Below are 6,173 nucleotides of genomic sequence, written 5' to 3'. Positions count from 1 at the left end.
GTTGCATCAGAGAAACTAATTGAGGTTTAAGCTCAAAATTGTTTGCTCCAATGGCAGGGATTGAGATGCTTCTTCCATGTAAATTGGAATTAGGTGCAGTGAAGTCACCAAGCATCCTCCTTGTATTGTTATTATTTTCGGCCATATCTTCTTCTTTTTCAAAAATTTCTGTCAGATTTTCTCCAGAGAGTTGTGCTTTAGCTTCCCTTAGCTTCCTCTTCAGAGTCCTTTCAGGTTCAGGATCAGCTTCAACAAGAATGTTCTTATCCTTATTCCTGCTCATATGAAAAAGAAGAAGAAAGCAGAAAAGAAAATATGGAATCCTCTATGTCACAGTATAGAGATTCCTTTATGTGAGTAGAAGAAAGTAAGAATAGAAGAAGGAAAAGATGAGAATCCAAACATAGAGGTGAGGATAGAAGTGTTAATGGATGAATAAATAAATAAATAGAAGGAGATTAGAGATGAGAGAAGAATTCGAAAATTTAACAAAATAAAATAAAAATATTTTAAATTTAAATTTAAAATTCGAAAATTAAAATTGAAATTAAATTAAATTAAAACAATTAGTTAATTAAAACGAAATTTTGAAAAAGAGTGAAGGGATTTTCGAAAATTAAAGAGAAAATTAGTTAGGTAGTTTTGAAAAACATATGATTGAAACAAAAAGATATCATTGATTAAAAGAGATTTGAAATTTGTTTTTGAAAAAGATATGATTGAAATTGAAAAAGATATGATTGAAACAAAAAGATAAGATTGATTGAAAAAGATTTGAAAATCAATTTTAAAAAGATAAGAGGTTAGGGGAGAAGTTAGAAAAAATTTTGAAATTGATTTTGAAAGAGATATGATTGAAATTGAAAAAGATATGATAAGGAATTGAAAAGATTTAATTTTGAAAACTAAAGTTGATTACTTGACTAACAAGAAACAAAAAGATATGATTTTAAAATTTAAAGATTGAACCTTTCTTACTAGGCAAGTAACAAACTTAACATTTTTGAATCAATCACATTAAATGCTAATAAGATTTTCGAAAATTATGAAAAAGATTTTTGAAAATTAATTTTGAAAATTTCGAAAATTATGAAAGAAAAATGAGAAAGATTTGATTTTTGAAAAAGATTTGAAAAAGATAGAGTTTTTTTTAAAATGAAAATTTGATTTGACTCATAAGAAACAATTTGATTTTTAAAATTTTTGAAAATGTCAATCCAAATTTTCAAAATTTTTAGAGAGAAAAAGGGAAATATATTTTTGATTTTTGAATTTTTAATGATGAGAGAGAGAAAAACATAAAATTGACACAAAACATAAAAAATATGAATCAAAACAACTAATGCATGCAAGAACACTATGAATGTTAAGATGAACACCAAGAACACTTTGAATGTCAAGATGAACACCAAGAACTTATTTTTGAAAAATTTTCAAGAAAAGAAAACATGCAAGACACCAAACTTAAAGATTTTCAATTTTTAGACACTAAGAATTCAAGAATGCATATGAAAAACAAGAAAAGACACAAAACAAGAAAATATGAAGATCAAACAAGAAGACTGGCCAAGAATAACTTGAAGATCATGAAGAATGCAATGCATGAAATTTTCGAAAATAATTTTTTAGAAAATTAAAAAGATGCAATTGACACCAAGCTTAAAATTTGACACAAGACTCAAACAAGAAACACAATATTTTTGGTTTTTATGATTTTATTAATTTTTTTTATTTTTCAAAAATTAATTGGGAAAACGAAAAAGAAGAAAATATATATATATATATATATATATTTCGAAAATAAGAAATAAAAATCTTAAAATTAAAATAAAATTACCTAATCTGAGCAACAAGATGAACCGTCAGTTGTCCAAACTCGAACAATCCCCGGCAACGGCGCCAAAAACTTGGTGTGCGAAATCGTGATCATTCCTTCCTTGGTAACGGCGCTAAGAACTCAATATGCACGTTCATGTTCTTAATTCTGTTTCACAACTTCGTACAACTAACCAGCAAGTGCACTGGGTCGTCCAAGTAATAAACTTTACGTGAGTAAGGGTCGATCCCACGGAGATTGTCGGCTTGAAGCAAGCTATGGTCACCTTGTAAATCTCAGTCAGGCGGATTCAACTGATTTTATGAATTGATAAGTAAAAGATAAATAAAATATAAAATAGGATAGTGGTACTTATATAATTCATTGGTGAGAATTTCGGATAAGCGTATAGAGATGCTTTCGTCCCTCTGAACCTCTGCTTTCCTGCTGTCTTCATCCAATCTTTCCTACTCCTTTCCATGGCAAGCTGTATGTTAGGCATCACCGTTGTCAATGGCCACCTGTCCTCTCAGTGAAAATGGTCCAATGCGCTGTCACTGCATGGCTAATCATCTGTCGGTTCTCGATCATACTGGAATAGGATCCATTGATCCTTTTGCGTCTATCACTACGCCCAGCACTCGTGAGTTTGAAGCTCGTCACAGTCATTCAATCCCTGAATCCTACTCAGAATACCACAGACAAGGTTTAGACTTTCCGGATTCTCAAGAATGGCTGTCCATGGGTTTTAACTTATACCACGAAGACACTAATAACTCGGACTCGGTCCCCTGTATTAGATATCCAAGAGATATCCATTCAATCTAAGGTAGAACGGAAGTGGTTGTCAGGCACGCGTTCATAAGTTGAGAATGATGATGACTGTCACGATCATCATATCCATCATATTAAAGTGCGAATGAATATCTTAGAAGTGGAATAAGTTGAATTGAATAGAAAAACAGTAGCACTTTGCATCAATCTTTGAGGAACAGCAGAGCTCCACACCTTAATCTATAGTGTGTAGAAACTCTACCGTTGAAAATACACAAGTGATAAATGTTCAGGCATGGCCGAATGGCCAGCCCCCAAATGTGATCTAAAGATCAAAAGATGCTCCAAAGATAGTAAAAAGTTTTATTTATACTAAAACTAGTTACTAGGGTTTACAGAAATGAGTAAATGATGCAGAAATCCACTTCCGGGGCCTACTTGGTGTGTGCTTGGGCTGAGCATCGAGCTTTACACGTGTAGAGGTCTTTCTTGGAGTTGAACGCCAGTTTGTAACCTGTTTCTGGCGTTTAACTCCACTTTGCAACCTGTTTCTAGCGTTTGACTCCAGAATGCAACATGGAACTGGCGTTCAACGCCGGTTTACATCATTTATCCTTAATCAAAGTATGGACTATTATATATTTCTGGAAATCCCTGGATGTCTACTTTCCAAGGCAATTGAGAGCGTGCCATTTGGAGTTCTGTAGCTCCAGAAAATCCACTTTGAGTGCAGGGAGGTCAGAATCCAACAGCATCTGTAGTCCTTCTTCAACCTCTGAATCTGATTTTTGCTCAAGTCCCTCAATTTCAGCCAAAAAATACCTAAAATCACAGAAAAACACACAAACTCATAGTAAAGTCCAGAAATGTGAATTTTAATTAAAAACTAATAAAAATATACTAAAAACTAACTAAATCATACTAAAAACTATGTAGAAACAATGCCAGAAAGTGTATAAATTATCCGCTCATCAGCGCTTCTTTAGCACCACTAGCTTGACGTTTTGCCCTTTGACAGGGTGGTTGGTAATGATTCAGATCTTCCCCTCTTGCAGTAAACCTATATCCATTGGCTTCATCAAGGATCTCTACATGTTCTAGGGAGAGAACTTTGTTGATGGTGAAAACTTTAGGTAGCTGAGATGGGATGGTGGGGAGATAAGGTGGGATATCTAGGAAGTAAGCTGAGATCACTTTATCCCCTGGAGAGAAATCCTCTGTAGGGATCCTCTTGTTCTTTCACCCCCTTGGTGCCTTCTTCTTTGTTCCTTTTGATATTGCCCTGCTCTTTGTGACCTCTTCTTTCAAGGAAATTTTGTTGCTGGTCTCATATGACTCAGGTGGTTTAGGTCCCTCCTGATTTTCCTTGGGCTGTGACAACTGCCGATTATCTTGTTCATCAACCAAAGGGGTTCCCAGGTGTACAGCTTGTGCTTCAATGCTTGTTTCTTCCACCAGTGCTTTGTCGTGCTCTCCCCTTGGTTCCTTGCTTTCCTGATCTGCTTCTTGTGAGGGTTTAAAGACATTGAATGCGAATTGTTCGTCATGTATCCTTAGTATTAGCTCTCCTCGCTCCACATCTATGAGCGCTCTGGCTGTAGCTAGGAATGGTCTTCCCAAGATGATTGGGTGGAGGTGACTCTCTTCCATTTCCAATATGACAAAGTCTGTGGGAAGGAAGTAGTTCCCAACCTTCACCAACACGTTTTCAACCACTCCTACTGCTTGTTTTTGAGTTTTGTCAGCTAGCCTGATGACTACGTCTGTGGGCGTTAGCTCATTAATCTGCAGCTTCTTCATAAGGGATAAAGGCATTAAGTTGATGCTTGCTCCCAGGTCACAGAGTCCTTTGTCAAAACATTGTTTCTCCTATGGCACAGGGGATGTGAAAACTCCCCAGATCTTTCCTTTTTGTAGGCAACTCTGGTTGGATGAGAGCACTGCACTCCTTATTCATCACTATTGTTTGCCCCCCTTGAGTGAGCTTTTCTTGGTCAGCAACTCTTTCATATACTTAATGTATGAGGGCATTTGTTGGAGAGCCTTGATGAATGGTATGTTCACATGGAGAGATGCAAACATGTCAAGGAACTTTGAGTATATTCTGTTTTCTACACCACCCTTGAGTATTTGGGGAAAAGGTGCATAGAGCCTCAGCAGCTCCTTCTGTGTAATTTTGGTTTCTTGGTGATCCTCTTCCTGTTTTTCTGCTGATGTGTTTCCAGGTTGTTCTAATGGTTTGTTCGGCTCTTCCTCAGTCCCTTGATCACTTGTAGTGACCATCTTGCAGTCTTCCTATCTTACTTTCTTTGCTTCACCTCTCGGGTTTTTCTCTGTGTCACTTGGGAAGTTATCAGTAGGTTTGGGAATCTTCTCAGAGAGGTATCCCACTTGAAATTCTAGCCTCTGAATGGTGTCTCCCTGGTTTTTGAGATTAGCTCACACCTCCTCTTTGAACACCTTGTTATCTTGGATTTCCTTACATATGCCTTCAAGTAGAGTTTCAATCCTTGATAGTCTTTCTTCCGATGATGGTGAGTTAAGATTGGAGGGATGAGAAGGGCCATTTTGGCTTTGGTATGGATGTTGAGGTGTGTTGTTAAGTGGGTGCTAATATGATCTCTGTGTGGAATGTTGGTGAGGCGCATGGTTGTTGGGGTTGTGACGTCTCTGATCTTGGCCTTGGTCTTGTTGGTTTCCCCACCCAAAGTTTGGGTGGTTCCTCCAACCAGGATTATACGTTTTGGAGTATGGGTCATGGTTCTACCTGGGTGAGTTTCCAATGTAGTTGGCTTGTTCCTGATCACCCTCTGCCTCTGCATTTACTCCTTCTTGAGTTGCTGATGAGTTGGTGATTGCTGCTACTTGATTTCTCTCCATCTTCTTGGTAAGGTCAGCCAGCTGCTTGGTAATCAGCTTGTTTTGGGCCAGCAGTACATCCACATTGTTTAGCTCCATCACTCCTCTAGTGTTGCCTCTTTCAGAAGCATAGAAGTAGTCATTCTCAGCTACAGTCTCAATGATATCTATGGCTTCTTCAATGGTCTTCTTCTTGTTCAGAGATCCCCCGGATGAGTGGTCTACTGCCTTCTTTGATTCATAAGAAAGGCCTTCATAAAAAATGTGTAGCTGTACCCATTCATTGAACATATCTGGTGGGCACCTTCTTGTTAGATCCTTAAACCTCTCCCATGCTTCATATAGAGTCTCACCATCTTGTTGCCTGAAAGTTTGAACCTCAGCTCTCAACCTATTAATTCTTTGAGGAGGATAGAATCTCGCCAAGAATTTGTTCACCACATCTTCCCAGGTTGTTAAACTTTCCTTCGGGAAGGATTTCAGCCATTTAGATGCCTTGTCTTTGAGGGAGAAGGGGAATAGAAGCAGTCTGTAGGTGTCAGGATGAACACCATTAGACTTCACAGTATCACATATCCTCAGGAAGGTGGTTAGATGTTGATTCGGATCTTCTTGAACACTTCCTCCGAATGAACAGTTGTTCTAAACAAGGGTGATGAGCTGTGGCTTTAGTTCAAAGTTGTTGGCATGTATGGTTGGCTTTTGGATGCTACTTCCACAGTTT

At 37.4% G+C, this 6,173-nt stretch overlaps 1 non-coding gene across 1 annotated transcript; it reads left to right on the top strand.

The window, feature by feature from the left end:
- The first annotated feature begins 5,735 nt into the window (after window positions 1–5,735).
- LOC148571681 (small nucleolar RNA R71) lies at window positions 5,736–5,842 on the top strand. Its single transcript, XR_015880481.1, has one exon. It is a non-coding gene; the product is annotated as a small nucleolar RNA R71 (small nucleolar RNA).
- Window positions 5,843–6,173: the final 331 nt, after the last annotated feature.

The sequence above is a fragment of the Arachis ipaensis genome, chromosome B3 (assembly GCF_059453495.1).
Source record: "Arachis ipaensis isolate K30076 ecotype BB chromosome B3, ASM5945349v1, whole genome shotgun sequence".
NCBI classification, from domain to species: Eukaryota; Viridiplantae; Streptophyta; class Magnoliopsida; order Fabales; family Fabaceae; genus Arachis; species Arachis ipaensis.
This window is presented reverse-complemented; position numbering and strand designations above follow the sequence as displayed.